The sequence below is a fragment of the Lathyrus oleraceus genome, chromosome 4 (genome assembly GCF_024323335.1).
Source record: "Lathyrus oleraceus cultivar Zhongwan6 chromosome 4, CAAS_Psat_ZW6_1.0, whole genome shotgun sequence".
Taxonomy (NCBI): Eukaryota; Viridiplantae; Streptophyta; class Magnoliopsida; order Fabales; family Fabaceae; genus Lathyrus; species Lathyrus oleraceus.
The window spans coordinates 234476447-234496269 of NC_066582.1; the positions used below are offsets into that span (position 1 = coordinate 234476447).

General features: G+C 38.2%; 1 pseudogene; it reads right to left on the reverse strand.

The window, feature by feature from the left end:
* Nucleotides 1–536: 536 nt before the first annotated feature.
* On the reverse strand, nucleotides 537–1935 carry LOC127135387 (ankyrin repeat-containing protein BDA1-like; annotated as a pseudogene).
* Between the last annotated feature and the right edge of the window lie 17888 nt (nucleotides 1936–19823).

Sequence of the window (19823 nt, forward strand, 5' to 3'; positions counted from 1 at the left end):
GATAATAGTGGAAGTTTGTCTTCACAATCATTAGATATGAAATCTCAACAATGATGATAAAAATGGGCAGGTAACTCATCTAGGCCAGGTGAGGCCATACCTTTCAATTGAAAAGTTGAATTTACAACCTATCCTATAATGAAACTCTTTTGAAGGTCATCTTTCATATGGCGCTATCAATTATGTATTGCACCACTTCATGAATATTTTGGTAGTCTGTGGTATTATTGACTTATTAATTAATGGAAGAGTTGGAATATAAAAGTTTCGAGTCGTCGTATTTGCTTGCATTAAGTTATATGGAAATTGCATAATAATAAAACATTTAACTACAAAACTTGAATATCTTTTTATTTTAGAAGAAATGGTTTTGCTTGGTGTGTACGGAATCAAAATAAATAAACAAATGAAGAATAAAAAAACTAATATCACTTATTATATTAATAAATTATGACATAATGTGATACAAATAACAAGTTAAGACACAGTCTAACCTATAGAGAATATGATAATGTAAAATAAGGTTTACTCCTCCACACATTCACAACCTGGTGTCATCACCAATATACTATCACAACAATTATACAACACTATTTTCTCCACTAAACTTAAATCTCTTGTACACAATAAAAAATGACCAATACATAAAAGAGTACAAGAAATTGAATACTTGTACCATAACAAAATTGTAAGTTTTTGTGGCAGAAGTAGGAGATATCAACTTCAAATTATACACATAACAATAAGCAAACCAAAAGATTGGTGTGAACAATAAGCCACCAACTAACCCACTTGGTGTCAAAAGATATATTGTCATGGTTGATAACAAAAGTGAAAGTGTATTCAATATGGACAAGGTAAAGAAATCACCTTCAGAAATAACTGATTTACCAACTTTTCCTTGGGAACTACTAGTAGCATCACCTTGATAAACTCCTCCAGGAGGACTTAGTGCTGATTGATATGTAGCAGTTGCAATAAGAGTCGCAACTATCAAGAAAGCATTGCGTTGTTCTTCCGATATATCCTTTCTAATCCGCAGTATATAGATTAATACTTTCTCCATTAATGTCGCCTTTGATCTTAATTTCTCTGCAAGTGTGGGAGAATCCTTCACTTTTGAGCTTGGTTTTGCTCCAGCACTTAGTAGTATACCTTTGATCTCACCACTGGCTGCTATATCTAATGCTGTTGAGTTCTCGAAATTCTTCGCCTTCAAGTTTATCTTTGTTTTTACTAACAATCGAAGCGTCTGCAAATGAAGTATATTATTGCGATCCACGGCTAAAACGGTAGGTAAAAATATGAATAGAATGTTACCTTTGAGTCATTGTTTTGAGCTGAAATGTGCAAGATAGTGTTTCCTATCTCATCCTTGGAATTCAATAATGATTTTTCAAGCTTCATAGAACCTCTCTGATGAGTTTTGTTCAACCAACCAACTAAGACGTGAAGAGCTTCAAACTGTTTATTTTTTACAGCAATATGAAGTGCAGTTTCACCTCTCATATTCACATCTTCAATAGAATTTGGACAAACAGATAAAAATTTAGCTAAAAGGTCAATTTCTCCATCTTTACAAGCAAGATGAAGAGGAGTTATGCCTTCCCTTCCTTTGATTCTAGCAAGTTCTTTGTTGATGTCTACAAAACGAAGAACCATCTTCTTTTGGTTGTTTTGCATGGCAAGGTGGATTGGACTGAACCCTTGTTGATTTAGCTTCCAAGCGAATGAAGGTTTCAATCTCATGATTTCAGTGGAAAAATGGATATGTCCCATAGATGCAGCTATATGTAGAGGTGTATCAAGAAATGGTATTGAATCTATATACTCTAGAACATATGGATCCTCTTGAATTAGTGTATATAGAAGGTTTACATCACCTTCTAAAGTTGCAGCCATCACCTTTTCATCAATATTATTTCTTGTGTTCATGTTTGAAGATGTTACTTCTTAATGAAGCTTGAAGCTTCAGAATGGTGTGTATATATATATAAAAGCTACATTTGCTGCTACATCTAGACACTAAAATAAGCATTAATTTACGACACTTGTTCACACCATATTGAATTATTTTTATTCAAGAACCATTCTATTTCAAACTTTCAAATAAAGACTTTGTAGCTGACGAAATAGATTTTTTAAAATAAGGTAATTTAGTTTATTAATTAAATACGAAGCTTGAAAATGGTATTGATACATATTCTTGTAGGCCAAGTAAAACTCAAAGCCCAAAGCCCAACAGTAGGGGAGTGCAGCAAAGCACTAAAAGAGTGTCCTAGTTCATTTTGTGTGTCTGTGCTGAAGATCTATCTAGTAAACACGGTCAAATTCATCCTATAGTCATCCGCATTTCACGTCTCTGTTTTTGTATTTTAATTACCAATAAACTCCACTATAAAAGTACGACTAGTGTGCCATTATGCGGTACATTCACTCACATTTGAAATGTTATTGTTCGCTTCCTACACTAATTTAAGCGTTGGAGTGCTAAAGTTGTAGGTTAGCTTCATCCACCACATCGCAATCAAAGTCCCCCGTGACATAGCACTCAGTTCATCCTATCTGATCAATATCTTGTTCTCGTGCAAAACATTGGCTTTGTCCGTGAGAATTGATATCACAATCCTACGATTTTCATGATCTCCTAATTTCAGATCTAGATGTACTCCAATCGGAGCATAAATCAACGTTTCCAATTCAATCTCACTGAATTTGAAACCAACTCAGTCTCACCTGTCAAAAAAATGACACCGTCAAAATTTACTCGTTTCACCGCCCAACGACAAACCACTGCAGTCAGAGATAGGGATGACAATTTGACTCATCCCCAGTGGATACCCACAAAAATACCCACAACGGGTAGGATAAAAACCCGCATACATGAGTACGGGCATGGGCTCGGGTAATTATCCAATTAAATAAGCGGGGACGGGTGCGGGGATGGGCACCTTAGTACCCAACCCGCCTCATACCCGCATAATATATATTTATATATTTTTATTTATATTATTATATAAAAATAAATGTGTGTCAATTTTTAAGAATAAATCAATTTTAAACTACTACATCTTTAATATAAGTGATCATTTATTTCATAATTCAACAGTAATTTTTTTTAAAAACTTTTTAATGTTGCTAAAAACTTAAAATAATATGATATTTTATACTTGACATATTTACTTTTATTAGAAATGCGGGTAACGCGTACGGGTACGGGCACTTACATATCCATAGGGTACGGGCACGAGTGCCAATATCGGTACCCATGCGGGTATGGACTCGGGTACGGGTATTTTTTTCCAACTGTGGGTATGAGGACGGGTACTATAGTACCCTACCCAAACTCTGTCCATTGTCATCCCTAGTCAGAGACGATCGAAGGATCTCCTCATCTTCCCTCACTCACAGTCAATGCCCCATAGTTCCATGTATGAGGACTATCCAACTGGCCAGAAGCACCTCCTATAATTACTAGACGTGATACACTCCCTAGCTAGTTTCCAGATTTTTGAAGCCAATTTGGGATCGGAGGTAACTCATGAAATGTTAAATGAAATGCTCAGAATGATCCAACAACCAAATTCTCAAGCCATCACAGACAAACTCACTCGAATAGAAGAGAATCTATAGAATGTCGCACCAAAAAACCACACCATCCAAGAAGCAACCTCGCAGAAAGTCATGGAAGGAATGGTAGTCACACCCTTCTTGAAGCTTGTAGGTTGGCAAGAATAGAGGAGAAGGAATAAGCCACCTCAACTTTGCATAAGAAAAAGAATCCTTTGAGTGTTGGCATCTTAGACGGAAAGATTCCACGATCTCTGGAAAAAAAACTCCCAAACTATATGATTACAACAGAAACAAAGACCCCGAAGAACACGTCGAACACCTAGACGGTCATTTAGACTACTACCACGCAGATAGAGACATTCAATGCAAAATATTCGCATTTTCTTTGACAGAATCCGCCTGAGACTAGTATAAATCCCACCCTGACAGGAGCATAGATTTCTGGCTTGACTTTTATGGAACTTTTACGAGCCACAATACTGCCAGAATTAGACAACCAATAAGTATGGTCACCCTTGGTGGAATGAATCAAGGCAAGAAAGAAACCCTATATACACATATGGACCAATTTACCAAGGTAGAGGTAGTCGTCGGGGGAACTAATGAAAGTCTTAAATGCTAGATCTTTGAAAAGGGACTCCGACCTAACAACACATTCCGAGAAAAAATTGGGCCGCAAAGAAGCCCACATCCTGAATGAATTATAAGTAAGACTCAACCCTACATCAAATATGAGGAAAAGTTGATGGATGACGGAGGAGGCCGAGGACCGGACATCCTCAGATCTAGACGAATAACAGATAAAGATTCTGGGAAATCTAGAGAAGAGCACAACCAAAGGCCTCACTTGAAATTTGACTCATACACCCTATTAAACGCTTCTCGCGAAAGAATCCTTACAGAGTGTGTTAACAAAAAAGTTAAGGAAATCAGGATAAGAAACTTGTATCCTGTCAGAGTCCACCCACACTAATAGATTGAAATGTCATTTCCACCACAACCACAATACCAATGAATGCGTTCTTATCAAGGACGCGATTGAAGGGATTATCAAGAAGGGACGACTATCTAAATATACCAAATATGGTATGAGGAGTTTAGAGAAATCTCCTAATAAAAGACACTCTCCAAAGAAGAAAATTAAGGTAGTAGCCGGGGGAAAGGTAAAAAAAAAGCCTGCAATTAGGAAAGTGAATTACATAAATGAAAGCATCAATATATCACTTCTATAACCGGGGGAGCACCCAGGTCAAACATTTCGTCCAAAGGCACAATAAATAGGAAGACTGTTGAGTTAATGGTTGTAATAAAAAAGGAAGGGACCACTTCAACCACCAACCTGAAAAGTCTTATCCTCCGATTTCAAGATAGTTAGAAGGTGGGAGGAATTTCAAACGAGATATTCCCTTTGGTAATAATGGTGACCATAGTCACTTTCATGTATCTCAAATTTTGAGCAACTGGCGTTGTTCTTACAATATTATGTGCACTGATATCTTTTTAAAAAATGGGAATGAATAAAGAGAAATTATTGACATATGAAGGGTCAAATTGACAAGCATTCAACGACATTGTCACCCACCCATGGGGATACGTGGAGCTAATGGTTATCCTTGGGGAAGGCCGGAACATTAATATCATCGAATCTCAGTTCTTGATCATCATGTGTCGAAGCCTTTACAAGTGTACCTTTCACCACCCCTTTGCGGCGACACTAGACGCAATGGCCTCCCTAGTTCACTTAAAGATGAAACGTCATAACATCCATGAAAAAACAATTACCATTAACTCTTGTTTACACTTTTTTTTGTCAAAGATCCATTATGTTTCAAACCATTAGTTAACAAATTTGTCTATAATACAATAGTTTGGTTACTGATAACATGAAATCATACCATTTATTTTACTCGATTCGCATGCATTTTACTATGATTTTGTTTATGTTTTATTGTATTATGCCGGTGTTGGTGTCCTATTTCAGGTATTTATTGATATAAAGCTCATGTATGAGAAAGAAGTAAATAAAAGAGAAGAAAAAGGAAAGAAAAGAAGAAAATGTTGAACTTTACAAGTTTTGGGCTTGTGGCGTTCGCCATGGGCCTATGGCCTTCACTACGCCTCTTGCCATGTCATTTCAGAGTTATAAGTACCATGACTTTCGCCATGGCCCTGTGGCGTTCGCCATGAACACGCAGTGTTGTTTTTCAGCAACTGCACAGAACATGGTCAAGGAAGCTCCCTATTTTCTCTCTACCAATCCCACACGAATTTAGGAAAGTTCATCCCTACTTCACCAATATAAAAAGGTTGCATCAGAAGAAAATTCCATCCAAGTTATTCATCGTGTAATTTGATTTTTAGTTTTAAGCAGAAACAATCTACATAGTGATAGTTCTTCCACATCGGGAGGCTATTGCACCATTATTTTAACTTTTACAAGTTGCTTGGATCAAGCGTGCCGACATCGTTGTAATTTTCCAGTTATTATTTATACTTGAAGAATCCTCCAAAGTTTAATCCAATTGCTATTATTAATCAAGTTTCTTTTAATTTCTTAATTCTTTACTTTCCGCTTTAATTTCCAATTCTGAATTTTGATTATGTTTATGCTTAATAATTGTATGTGTATGATTAAGTTTAAAACCGTGTCTAGCTAAACCTTCCGACATCGGTATGTAAGGACCATCATTCCGACGGGATTCGATAATAATTAATGATAATTTTTATGAGTTACTTTCCTGGCTCTGGTTTCTAATTCTAATCTAAAAAGGTTTCTGCACGAGAGTGAAAAGTCAATAAGGTTATAAATCAATAGAGCGAGAGTTTGAGATTTTAACTGGACAGTGGTTTCTAGGCATTAATCCTGAACACAGCGAGAACACTTTAGGATTAATTATGATTTATCAATTTCCAAAAATTACTTTTAATTCAGGTGGGTGAGCGAGAGCAAAACATTTTGGCTTAAAAGTATAGCTCGGGCCAAGACCACGAGAGTGTGAGGCGAAGTCTACTAAATTGATATTTTCTGCTGAAAAATGATTTACTTTATTTTAATGTTAATTGTTTACCAAATCCTTGAAGGATGATGTGATTTACATACCGATGCCTCTTAATTGAATATTTTAATTACATTATTATTTTTAGTTAAATTCTATTTCCCAGTTTCTCTTAATCAATCTAAGAATAACAAAGTAATCATTAGCCTTAGCTTTACACAGTAACTTTAGATAACGATAATTTGATTTTTGGTCCTCTGGGTTCGATATCTTTTTAAAACTACGCGATAAGAATGTGCATTTACAGTTAGCCATTTCGATAGACATACTAAGTCGCGATCAAGTTTTTGGCGCCGCTGTCGAGGACCAATCAAGTCAATATCGTAACTCCATTATTGCACGTTATAGACTAAGGCAACTAATTTCCTTTTATTTATTTCGGTTGCATGCCAAACACTCGCTCACAAGAAGACGAGTTAGAACAACCGATAGACAAAGTCGAGTGTTATATTAGACTAAGACGCCGACTTAAACAATTCCATTTAAAGTACAACCTTCCTGATCCTAATACACCTGAACCAGATATGGCTTCCCCCGCTAACCGTCCTTTAAGGGACTATGTTTCCCCATCTCAGGATGAACCGCACAACAAATCGCTACCCCTGCCATCGACCAAAATGATTTCGAGTTGAAACCTTCGCTGTTACAAGCGGTACAGCAAAACCGATTCTCTAGCAGTCCTACAGACGACCTGAACCTCCATTTGTCAATATACGTACAATATGCAGATACGGTACAAGCTAATGGTGTTAATCCCGAAGCAATACGATTACGTCTTTTTCCCTTCTCTTTAAGAGAAAGAGCTAGAGTGTGGCTTAAGTCCTTACCGTCAAATTCCATAACTACATGGGACAAATTAAAGAAGGTCTTCTTAGCGAGATATTTCCCACCTAGTAAAACGGCTATGCTAAGAAGCCAAATCAACGGATTTAGGCAAAAAGACAACGAATCGCTTTTCGAAGCTTGGGAGAGATATAAGGACATTCTGAGAATTTTCCCGCACCATGGGCTTAAACTCTGGCTTATCATCCACACCTTCTATGGTGGTCTCTCCTATAACACCAAATTAAACTTAGACGCTGCAGTTGGCGGCACTATAATGGACAAACTGTATGAAGAGGCTTATCAACTCATTGAAAATATGGCACAAGATCACTACCAATGGGGAGGAGGGCACACTTCTATAAAGAAACCTCAACCAAAAGTAGGTATGTACGAAGTCAGTGGCATAGATCACGTCAATGCTAAGGTAGACGCCCTGACTTAAAAGATTGAAAGTTTAACCATAACTCCTGCAGCCACCGTGGTTGTCGTGGCCCTAAGCTACGATATATGTGGAGTACCTGGACACAATGTTTCCGAATGCCAATTACTAGCAGGCATTGCACCTGACCAGTTAAATTATGCTCAAGGAAACCCGTACTCCAATACTTACAACCCGGGTTGGAAAAACCATCCTAACTTCTCTTATAAGAATAACGACGCCTTTTATGCTCCAAATCAACTGCCTCGTGGTTACCAGAAGCCAACTCAGAGCGCACCTCAAACCGCTCCTCAAACACCGAGAAAATCTAATCTTGAGTTAATGATGGAAAACTTTGTTGCTTCTCAAACGCAACAAAATAAGGATTTTATGAATCAGAACATCCATACCTCGGAATTAGTGAAACAATTAGCAACTAAAGTAGATGATATGGATACTCATAACAAAATGTTGGAAACGCAAATTTCTCAAGTAGCCCAGTAACATGCAACTATTGTAGCTCCAGCTGGAACTTTCCCTGGTCAACCTCAACCTAATCCGAAAGGTCAATCTAATGCTATCATATTGCAGAGTGGGACGGAGTTAGACGGATCAGTTGATCCCAGAACACAAATTCTGCCAATGATTCAGAAAAATGGCCAACTTGATAAACCAGAGGAAAAAGATGAAATCAAAGAGGGAGTTGAGAAGGTGAAACCATACGTGCCTCCACCGCCATATAAACCACCAATTCCTTACCCTCAAATACTAGCCAAGTCCAAAACCGAAGGACAATTCAGGAAGTTTGTTGAACTCCTGAAATAGCTTAATATTACCATTCCTTTCACTAAAGCTATTACACAGATGCCCTCATATGTCAAGTTCCTAAAAGAAATCTTATCTAACAAGAAGAAACTTGAATATGATAAGATAGTGATGTTTAACACTGAGTGTAGTGCTATCATTCAGAATAACATGCCACCTAAACTGAAAGATCCTGGCAGTTTTTCCATACCTTGTGTAATAGGTAAGTTTGTAATAGACCAAGCCCTGTGCGATTTAGGAGCTAGTGTGAGTTTGATACCCCTTTTCCATCTGCGAAAGACTCAAATTGGGAGAGTTAAGACCAACGAGAATGTCTCTTCAACTAGCAGATCACTCTGTTAAGTATCCCATAGGAATGCTAGAGAACATTCTCGTGCGAGTTGGTCAATTCTTCATCTCTACCGATTTCATAATAATGGACATCAAAGAAGATTCTAACATCCCAATTACCCTTCCTAGCAACCGTCGGTGCCATTATAGATGTAAAACGAGGAAAAATGACTTTCAAAATGGGGGAGGAGAATATTGAATTCATCTTATCGCAATTTCTTAAAATACCTGCCATATACGACACGTTTTGTTTTATGGACATCATTGATGAGTGTATAAAAGAAATAAAAATGGAGCCCTCCGAGGATACTGAAATCCTAAAAATCCCAGCACCACCTATTCTTGAGGACGACCAATGCAAAGAACCATCTGTAGATGACAGTTTAAGGGAATGTCTAGCACTAACTCCAAATCTAATGCCATGCCCGAAGAAACCATCTATAGAACTTAAAAAACTGCCGAAAAATCTGAGATATGAATTCCTGGACACTGAGCTTGAGCAACTAGTAATAGTCAACACCGATTTACGACAAATAGAAACTGAAAAACTATTATGTATCCTAAGGAAATACCTTAATTCCTTAGGCTACAACATCTCAGACTTAAAAGGAATTAGTCCCTCTCTATGCATGCATCACATTATGCTAGAAGAAGACTCGAAAACCTCTAGAGAACACTAGAGGCGACTAAACCTAATTATGAGCGATGTTGTAAATAAAGAAGTGTTGAAGTTATTAGATGCAGGTATTATATATCCCATATCTGACAGTAAATGGGTTAGTCCAGTACATGTAGTACCTAAGAAAGGTGGAGTTACGGTTATCGATAACGAAAAGGGCGAGATTGTAGCTAAACCTGTTGTAACCGGATGGAGGATGTGCATTGATTACAAAAAATTAAACAAATCCACTCGCAAGGATCACTTCCCCCTACCTTTCATCGACTAAATGCTGGAACGATTGGCTAAGCACTCTCATTTTTGTTATCTGGGTGGCTACTCAGAATTCTTTCAAATTCCCATCCATCTCGATGACCAAGAAAAGACAACTTTCACATGTCCTTATGGTACATTTCAATACAGACGAATGTCGTTTGGACTTTGTAATGCTCTCGCAACATTTCAAAGGTGCATGATGTCAATTTTCGCAGACTATATAGACGACATCATAGAGGTGTTTATGGATGATTTTTCTGTTTGTGGGCAGAGTTTCGAAGGTTGTCTAAAAAACCTAGAAATGGTACTTGATAGATGTGTGAAGGTCAACCTTGTGCTAAATTGGGAGAAATGTCATTTCATGGTTAGACAAAGGATAGTACTCGGACACGTAGTGTCCGATAAGGGGATTGAAGTAGACAAAGCAAAAATAGAGGTTATAGAAAACCTTCAACCCCCGAAAACTGTTAGAGAAATCCGAAGCTTTTTAGGACACACCAGTTTTTACCGCCGATTTATTAAAGATTTCTCTAAGATAGCAAAACCATTAACCAACTTATTAATGAAAGACACAGAATTCGTCTTTAAACAAAAAATGTCTGGAGGTGTTCGAATTATTGAAAAATGCCCTAATAACTGCGCCTATCATGAAACCACCTGATTGGAGCAGACCTTTTGAGATAATGTGTGACGCGAGTGATTATGTTGTAGGAACGGTCCTGGGTCATAGAACTGATAAAAAGATTCATGCAATCTATTATGCAAGTAGAACCTTAGACCAAGCGCAAATGAACTACGCCATGACTGAAAAGGAGCTCATTGTCGTCATTTTCGCGTTAGATAAATTTTGTTCCTACTTAGTGGGAGCTAAAATAATTATCTACACTGATCACACCGCAATCAGGTATCTATTGAATAAAAAAGATGCCAAACCAAGACTCTTAAGATGGATTCTTCTCTTGCAAGAATTTGACTTGGAGATCAAAGACAAGAAGGGAACTGAGAACGTTGTTGCCAACCATCTGTCTAGACTTGAGAATATGAAAATCGAGCAACAACCAACCAATGATGATTTCCCATATGATCGGCTTGTAGATCAAATCGAAAATAACACAACTGATTACCCATTAACCTTTAAAGATGCAGAAACCGATGACGTTGTGGAGGCCATAACTATTAAAACTATTGTGTCGTGGTACGCTGACTTTGTCAACTACCTAGCAGCCGAAGTACTTCCTCCAGAGCTAACTTACCAACAGAAGAAGAAATACTTCCACGACTTGAAACACTACTACTGGGATGAGCCACTTATTTTCAAAAAAGGTGCGATGGTATCTCCCATTGATGCGTCCCAAAGGAGGAAGTTTACAACATCATACATCATTTCCATGTTACACCTTATGGGGGGCATGCTAGCACATCGAAAACTTGTGCAAAAATATTACAATCCGGCTTTTTCTAGCCTAATATGTGGAAAGACGTCCACTTCATGGTTATACGCTACGACCGGTGCCAACGCACTGGGAACATCTCTAGACGCGATGAGATGCCTCAAAAAGGTATCTTGGAAGTAGGAGTTTTCGATGTGTGGGGCAATGACTTCATGGGCCCCTCCCCATCCTCTTTTGGTAACAAATACATACTCGTCGTTGTAGACTATGTGTCAAAATGGAGAGAAACAATAGCTTCACCTACAAACGGCGCATGAGTTATAATAAATCTCTTTAAGAATCAAATATTTCCTAGATTCGGTATACCGAGACTCGTCATTAGTGACGAAGGCTCCCACTTCATTTCCAAAATCTTTGAGAAATTACTACTTAAATATGGAGTTAGACACCGAATAGCAATACCCTACCACCCACAAACAAGTGGATAGGTCGAAATTTCCAATAGGGAAATCAAGCAGATATTAGAAAAAATAGTTGTAACCTCTAGAAAATATTGGTCCTCCAAGCTTCACGAAGCTCTATGGGCATATCGTACAGCCTATAAGACCCTCATAGGAACCACACTGTTTAAATTAATCTATGGTAAGTCTTTCCACCTCCCGGTTGAATTAGAACATAAGGCTTACTGGGCCATTAAGGCCCTAAACATGGACTATGCAACCGCGGATGAAAAACGAGTCTTAGAGATACATGAACTCAAGGAACTGATATTGGACACCTACGAGAATGCCAAAATTTATAAGGAACGAACAAAAAATTGGCACGATAAACGTATATCAAAGAGAGAGTTTAACGAGGGGGATTTAGTCCTGCTATTTAACTCCCTGCTATGACTTTTTCCAAGAAAATTACGTTCTAGGTGGTCCGGCCCTTTTGAAGTTACGAAAGTGTTTCAAAATGGAGCTACAGAAATAAAAGGTAAATTTAACGAAGCCTTTGTCATGAACGGATAGCGTCTGAAACATTATCATTGTGTTAACAATAAACATTTTTATACTAGTCTAAAGCTAGGTGAGTCATCGTCTCTCTCAACAACTTAATGATTTGTTAATTTGTGTCGAGCTTACGACATTAAACAAAGCGTTGTATGGGAGGTAACCCACGGATACTAATTACTAATTCCCAAATAAGCGATTTACTTGTTTTGATCAGTACTGACTATTCTTCATGTCTCCTTTCAGGCTACTAACTTCATACTAACTTTAGGAATGGAGAACGTAGATAATATGGTTGTTACTTTTAGGGTCGTGGCACAGAGGCAACGTTATGAGACTCTTTTTCAGAGAGAGGTGGCACTGACCAAATACCATGATGTACACACCATGGCTACCTTAGGTATAGGGGAGAGCATCAGCTTTATGTTCAACCAACTAGGGTGGGAGAGCTTCACTAGGAAGAGATTTTCAATGTACCACAAGTTAACACTAGAGTTTCTAAGTTCCTTTCTCTATGACCCTAACCAAGGGAGGGGATTCAATAGAGGACGAGTGTCCTTTAGGCTTTTTGGGTATACCTATAATTTTAACCATCGTGAAATGGTTGATCTGTTACGATTTCCTAATGGACCCGATGTTTTCACAATAGCACAAGAGGATGAATTTATGACCCGTGAACTTGACTATTTCTGGACCAAAATTTCTAGAGAGAAACACACTGAACCTGATTCCAGACACTCCACCCAGATCCATAACCCTGCTATTCATTATTTCCACATGATCCTAGCTTACACCCTTTTTGGAAAATCGGAAAGCAGTACCCATGTGTCTAGAGATGAATTATTCATCTTGTTCTGTGTTTTTCAGTTCAGACCAGTTAATGCTGCAACCTTCATGCTCGTAAACCTAAATAGGATTGCTCATGCCACTCATGGCCCCATCCTGATTGGTGGACAAGTTACCATGATTGCTGCAACCTTAGCCATAAGAACAACACTCTCCCGCATAACCCCTCTAGTAGGAACTCGACCAATGGACATTACCTTTTGTTTTAATAGGAGGCTAATAAGAAACCTTGGACCTAGGGAATTCCGGTTGTTAATCAACTATAAGGTAGTTCACCAGTTCACTCTGCCCAACATTGAGTGAACTAGTGTGCACGACCATAACAACTGGCTTTATGATTTAGAAGGCCAAGGTGAGTCACCTTCACCTTCTAGAACACCTCCTGTTTATGAATATTGTAGTCCTCCCCCTCTCTCTGATACACCTACGCTTGCTTTCGTTGCTCATACCACTTCTAGTAACAATCATAATCTGGCACTAGAAACCCTTCGGACCAAAGTCGCTGCCATACGAGCTCATGTTACTACCATTCGCCTAGACCTTTACGGCTTTATGGAAATTGTTACCGATCCTACCGATCGTTGTAGTGGCTGATCTACAAGATTTTTATTTCCACATTCCTGACACTGAAGCACTGTCGACACCGCTTTCTTTAAGTGTGGGGGAGGATACCATTTCATGTTTCCTTTCGTGCTTTCTATTTAGGATTTCCTTTCGAGACTCTTATTTTATGATTCTTCGTTGATTTTTTTTTATGTATTGTGTCATGCTATCGACGTAAAACATAGAAAAAATTTTACGCTTCTTATTAATCTCACTTTATTTTAAATTAGTTTAGTTTATTTTTATCATGTATAATTTTATATTGAAGTAATTTATGCTTTTTAATTTTTTCCTGAATCACAATTAAAAAAAATTGTTTTTGAAGCTTGTGGCGTTCGCCACGCAGGTAAAATAAACTTTTTACATTTAAGGTTCGTGGCGTTTGCCACAAACCTCATGGCGTTCTCCATGAACCTCATAAACTCAAAAACGTGAATTTAAACGCACAACCCCACGTTTTCCCACTTTTTCAACTTCCAACCATCATTAACTCATCTTTACCATTCCCTAACAACACCCTTCATCTTCAACCTTTCAAATCTCCTCTCTATTTCACCTATTTAACCTCTTATCACCCAAATTCAACCACACTATAAAATCTCATTTGAACCTCATTTTAAAACCATCCTTCAAACTCACATCATGCCTCTAAGAGTCCAAGCTAGAACAATAAGGTCAGCGACAGATTTGTCAAACCTTGTCTTCAGTGAAGGTGAAGTTGGAGAATTACAAAAGGGGAGATACTTGAAGTTCTACGAAAGTTCAGTAACTCCAAAAAGGTATGCCGATGAATCTTGCTTATGTAAGTTAGGAATTTTCGGTAGTGTACAATGGATATTATATAGACTAGATTTAACGCATTTTTGTTCGTTAAATGACGCTACCTATGAGAGGCTGACTTTGGATTGTTTTAATCTCTTTCACTTACTATACACCTATGGTAGATCAGTACTATTCCAGTACAGTGAGGTTTATAATGTTTAATAGGGATTACGAATTGAGCCAAGATACTCTTGGGGACATGCTGCATTTTCCCATGGGGACGGTATAGCTTATGCATGTTGTAACACCTCAAAATTTGCCCTCCTCTCTTGGGACTAGCTTAACATATTGCATATCATTTGTAGGTCATTAGGCATTGCATCTTTGCATATCATGTGGCAACAAGCAAATCATCCTCCTAAGTCTTGATCAGAAGATAAAGAGGTTAAGATGCAAGCTAGGGTTTCATTGGATTGATCATTGACCATTTGAGGGTTTGTGATTCAAATTAGGGTTTTCTGATTCCTCAAGGGGGTTGAGCTTCATCTTGGTTGAAATGATACATCATCATCATCATGGTCTTATCATCACCAAGAGATTCATTGTTCATGATCAGATACCTTGAGATTAGGGTTTTGACCACTGGTCAACCCTAATCATCTACATGGTGCCATTCAGGGCTTGTGAAGAAGATGAGGTTTTTAGTGGATATGGAGATCATCATATGATTATATTGAGCTTATGGAAGCTAGGGTTTCATCATTGAGCCATTTCATCAGGAGTTTGAGGCTCAAGTTCATCAGTCAAGCTGAAATTCATCTATCAGTCAGAAAAGTCAAATGCGGTCAACTGTGCCTCAATTCATGGATTTGGAGGAGGGAGAGGGTTAGAGACATTTCATTCATGTCTAAACAAGTTTCATTTGACATTTCAAACATCAAGAATGAAGAAAATAAAGTCAGATGGAAACTTTCCAAAAATAGAAAGTGACTTGTAATTGAAAATTGCCAAAAATGGAAAGTTTTTCTCCTCAAAATTACATGTCCAAAAATGTTTCAAATGAAATTTTGTTCAACATGAAAGTTGTAGATCTTGCTCTCACCTTTCCAAAAAGTCCAAGAACATGAATTTCTCATGTGTGGTTGGCAAGTTATGGATTGATCATTGTCAAAAAAAGTTGAATTTCAAAGTGGCATAACTTTTGATTCACAAGGCCAAATTGAGTGAAGTTTCTTTGAGCAAAATTCATTTGACATGAGCTATCATAATCCATCATTACATTTCATGAAAAATCATCACATAAAAAGTCCATTTTTCAAGTGGACCAATTTTGAAAAAGGGAGGGAAAAAGGTGTTTTTGAGAAATATTCATTGTTTTCACATAATTCCAATTGCAACAGCTCACAATTACCATTTGAAACTTGCTGCAACAGAGAAATTCCACTGTTACATTGGTTTGGCATGAGTGAGGTGAAATGACAAAATTGGCATTTAGCATAAAAATGCATTTTCATTAATCCATTTCATTAGCACTAATTAGGATTAGAATCATGATTAACATCACATATAAAAGCATAATTGTAACTATTTTTTGATTAACCATAACAGAATTTCAGATCTAGATCCAAAATTGCACAATTCTCTCAACTTTTCATCTTCACTTTTTTGCAATTTTCTTCAAAAACCTTGCTTAGATCTTCATTGATTCATCATCTATATGCATTATGGAGGCTAATTGAAGCGAAGATTCATCACTACCAAGCTAATTCAAGGACTGTCACAAGAAGCTTCAACAATGGCAAGTTGAATTTCTGAGCAAATCGTGCACAATCAATACATGAACCTTGCTTCATCCGCTTCTACAAGCATCAAAGCACACCTGTTTTGGCGTTTCAAAGTTTGATACGCACGATTCAACAACTGTCGTCAAATCAAGGTCAGTTTTCGAATTCAATGATTCTTGCCATTGATGTAGGATTTGGATAGATCGTGCTTAGTAGATAATTCTGCAATTTGTTTCACTGATTTTGGTTGAGAAATGAGAGAGTTATGTTGATTTGAACTTTCATGCATGATTATGTTTTGGATCGATCCGGTTAAATTAGGAAGAGTTAGGATTAATGAATGTGATATTCATGATGTGCTTGGAAAGACCTTTCCGATGATATATGGTTTGTGCAATTTGGTGGAGATTAGTTCTTGAGTGATGAAGGTGATGAACGCGCGCAAGAACAGTTTGAATTTTCCAGAATTCCATGCTTTGATCTTCGTTTGCGCTACTGTTCATGTAGTTATGGGTTTGCGCGCTAGTTTTTGAGCCTGTATAGGCTTCGATCCCGCTGTGCGGCCAGATCTCACTTTTGCCTTTTGTATTTATTTTCACTATGTATACATGATTCCACATGCTTGTTCATCTTTTTTTTTATTTTTTTCTCAACATTAAAAATCATATCTCACAAAATACTTGTCCAAATTGAATGATATTTTTTCCACCATGATCCTTGTAATCTCTAGTATTTTTTGGTGATTTTTGTGGAAATTGTGCACGTGTGGAACTTGTTTTAGCCTAGGGTTTACGTGAACATGTCATTTGTTGCACTTTGCTTACCATTTTGCTCATGAAATGAGGATGCTTAATTGGAAATTCCTGAAATTTTACATGTGTAATCTAGACACTTTGATGAACATTTTGATATGTGGTTTGTGATTTTTGCATTCCTGGATTGAGAGATATCACATGATCATTAGAGGTGTGACAATTTGTGTCACACCATTTCTTGTCTGAATTCATGAATTTTGTCACCATGCCATATGAACTTGAAATGAGCTGAAATTTTGCATGATGATACTTAGGGATGTTAGGTTCACATGTGAATTTTTATGGATTTTTTGGATGTGTTTCCAATTTGATTGAGAATTTCCTTTCTGTTTGACCAAATGTGGAGTTTTTGTGAGTCATGTTTTTAAATGTTTTGTGAAATTCTGGATATGTATTGGATGGACCTGAAATTTTGTGGAGTGATTATAGACACATTGAAGTTTGTCATGGTTTTGATTTGGTGCATTTATCATGTTCCTACACTGTTTTGTGCTTGCTTGAAGTTGATACATGATATTGTGCCTTGTTTGGACTTGTATGAGCATGCTTTAACTTGATGAATTTAATTGACTTGCTTCCCATTGTCCAATTGACTTGAAATTTGGTGTGATTGACATGTTATGAATGCTGTTTAGCTGTGAATTTTTTGGAGATTTATTGAATTGTTTTGGATGGTGTTTGGGTTGGATCTTTCTGTTTGGTCCTTTGAGGTTCTAGATTGCATGTTGTGCACTATTTCTTTCATGAGATGATCTTGGTTGATGATATGAACATGAGACTAATTGGATTGGATTCTTAATTGATTGAACTTGATTTTTGATAATTTTCATGTTCTGCTTTGAATTTTTGATCCCTATTGGACCCTAGGCTTTGTCCTAGGGTTATGCTTCTCATGTTTGGATTGTGTTTTCAGGACAAAAGGCAAATGGCATGGAGGAATTAATGCACTTGGTTTGAGTTGCTCATGTGAATGATGTTGATTAACATTAATTTTGTTTTTGTAGGTGGTTTCTAATTCATTTGTGTTGAGCATTGGCTTATGCTTTGCTTGATGCATTGCTTGTGTACAGTTAACTGTGTGACTTTTAACTTGTCTGTTTAACTGTTTGAGCTGAGTACTGACTATATTAGATTGATTTCAGGTACCTTAGTTGCTATAGTTCTTTGTGAACTCGCTTTGTGCTGCTTCTTGGTTGTGTAAACCAATTGAGGTAGAATCACTAACTCCATGTAGTCTGGAAGACCTGGCCTGTTACTTGGCCAGGCACCTGTCTGAAGTCCTCCTTAAGAGACGATGTTTGTGCTTGTTTATTTTTGTCCCCAAGCAGGAAAAGACCTTTGTTAAGGCAATTGGCAGACACAAGAGGTGTGTAATCCACCTCCTGCTAATCTGTTGAGTCGTCCCTTGGCTCACATTACATGTTGATGCCTTGTGGATCCTAACCCAAGATCCATGTACAGTTGTACAGTTGAGTCAGTGTCATAAGTGTAGAAGGGTTCCCACTTTCTGGACCCACACTTCCTTTGTCTGAAGCTCTCCCTGGCCAGGGATAAGAGCTGTGAGGCACACCCCTCACTCACCTTTCATCTGGCTTCACCCTGACTCTCAATGTCAGGGTTAAGAGCTAACATCACCCTGATACAGTTGACTTGCTTTGGTAGTCTAACCCTTGTTTGAGCCACCTCTGTTTGGATATAGTGTGTGCTATTTGTGATTGTTTGCTTTGATTGCTTTGCCTGTTTAGGATTAGCTTGCTGCCTGTGCAAGTTAGGATAGAAACCATAACATAGGGCAATGATGCATGATAACATCTAGGCTCGAGTCCAGCTCCCTAGTAGTGTGTCTCCCTTTGTATCTGGTTAGGTGAGAATTTCTTTCCCGTTCAGGGGAACTACGTCGCCCTGATCCTCATACCAGATGAGGTACGTAGGAAGGAGACCGTGCGAGGTCTCTCCGGGCACCCTTATTCTTTTTGTGTGTGTTTGCTTGACAGTTGCTAGGCTCGAGTTCCCGACTCCTTAGTAACTTGTTGCTTGTTTCTTCTTGTGTGTGTTAGGAGACGGATGTAAGCCCAGCCATTGGCATTTTGTATCCTCTTGTTGTGTGCTTGGAGTCCGGTATAAGTCCATCAAGTGGCATCTGGTTTTCAGTGTGGGTTTGTTTGGTTCGGAAGCCGATGTAAGTCCAGCGATTGGCGTTCGGATTCCAGGTTTACCTGTGTTTGTGTTTGTTTTGTTTGGCGTGCGTGAGCCGAACTACGGCAGCTCTGATTCTCGTTCCAGACGAGATACGTAGGCATAGGATGCGATATCCTAGCGAGCCCTCTCCCCTCTTCCTCCACCTGTGTTGTCTTCAGTGTGTGTGTGTGTGTGATGTTTGTTTTAGCAACCTTTTTCTATCTTTTAGAGCGTGGATCCCGTCGAGTACGACGGATGCGTAGGGGTGCTAATACCTTCCCTTCGCATAACCGACTCCCGATCCCATTCTCTTTGGTCGCGAGACCTTGCTTTTCCCAGGTTTACTTCGAGCCTTTCCTTTCCCTCTTTTGGGATAAATAACGCACGGTGGCGGCTCTGTGTTGTTTTGTTTTAGCCCGCCGGTTGTTTTTTGCGGATGCGACAGCTGGCGACTCCACTGGGGACTAGAAGTTGACCTGCGCTGGTCC